The sequence below is a fragment of the Eumetopias jubatus genome, unplaced genomic scaffold (assembly GCF_037043125.1).
Source record: "Eumetopias jubatus isolate StellerSeaLion01/CBP00866 unplaced genomic scaffold, mEumJub1_p1.0 scaffold_13, whole genome shotgun sequence".
Lineage (NCBI taxonomy): Eukaryota > Metazoa > Chordata > Mammalia > Carnivora > Otariidae > Eumetopias > Eumetopias jubatus.
In genome coordinates, this window is record NW_028274819.1 from 51598970 (window position 1) to 51600244 (window position 1275).

Genomic DNA, 1275 nt, shown 5'->3' on the forward strand with positions numbered 1-1275 from the left:
TACCATATTGTCTTGATGATTGCAGCTTTGTAATAGAGCTTGAAGTCCGGAATTGTGAGCCACCAGCTTTGCTTTTCTTTTTCAACATTGCTCTGGCTATTCAGGGTCTTTTCTGCACGGAAATCAGTTGCATTTCTATACACCAACAAGGCAGGAAAAAAGAGAAATTAAGGAGTCGATCCCATTTACAATTGCACCCAAAACCATAAGATACCTAGGAATAAATCTAACCAAAGAGGCAAAGAATCTGTACTCAGAAAACTATAGAATACTCATGAAAGAAACTGAGGAAGACACAAAGAAATGGAAAATTGTTCAATGCTCATAAATTGGAAGAAGAAATACTGTGAAAATGTCTATGCTACCTAGAGCAATCTACACACTTAATGCAATCCCTATCAAAATACCATCCACTTTTTTCAAAGAAATGGAACAAATAATCCTAAAATTTGTATGGAATCAAACAGGGTTTTATTAGTGACAATTTAGTTGGGTAAAATTTGAATATCAGCAAATATTTTTTACATGTTTTAACTGAATAATAAATATTATATATGTTATATATAATACATATTATATATAGTATGTATTAAACTGCTAAGTACAGATACTACACTTGATCTTAGCCAAAAGGCTGAGAAGCGATATATATATATAGTATGTATTATATATAATATATATATTATATATATTTCCACAACTTTCTGGTATCTATTGTTGCCGTTGAGAAGTATGTGGCTATTCTTTTTGTCTTTGGGATGTTGGAGTGTTAGTAAATGTGTATAGATTTTTTTTTTGAAAAGTTATTCTGTTTATAATTAATTCAGCTTTTTGAATCTTAAGATAATCCGGACATGATCCCTTTGAATATTCCCTCCCCTCCACCATTTTCTATATTTTTATGCAAATCCAGTTTGGTGTATATTGGGCCTTTCTTATTCAATTACCTTTATTTTTCACCTGTATTTTACATTCTATTCTCTGTCGAATTGGACTGCTTTCGGATTAAGCTCTGCAACTTCAGCTTCATTTTACCAATTTTCAACTCAGCTGTGTTAATCTTGTGTAATCTGTTATTTTTTTTTAAGTCAGTCACTGTACTTTTAAAATTTTCCATAAGGCTTATTTGTTTTATTCAATTAAACCTGATAGGTTAATGCTCTCTTTTCATGTATTTTTAATTCAATTTTTTTGTTTCTTTAACTTATTTATTTATTTAAATTCAATTAGCCAACAGATAGAACATCATTAGTTTCAGATGTAGAGTTCAGTATA

The 1275-nt window shown here is 30.1% G+C and overlaps 1 pseudogene; it reads right to left on the reverse strand.

Moving 5' to 3' along the window:
• Positions 1 to 552: 552 nt before the first annotated feature.
• Positions 553 to 646, reverse strand: LOC114219443 (U2 spliceosomal RNA; annotated as a pseudogene).
• Positions 647 to 1275: the final 629 nt, after the last annotated feature.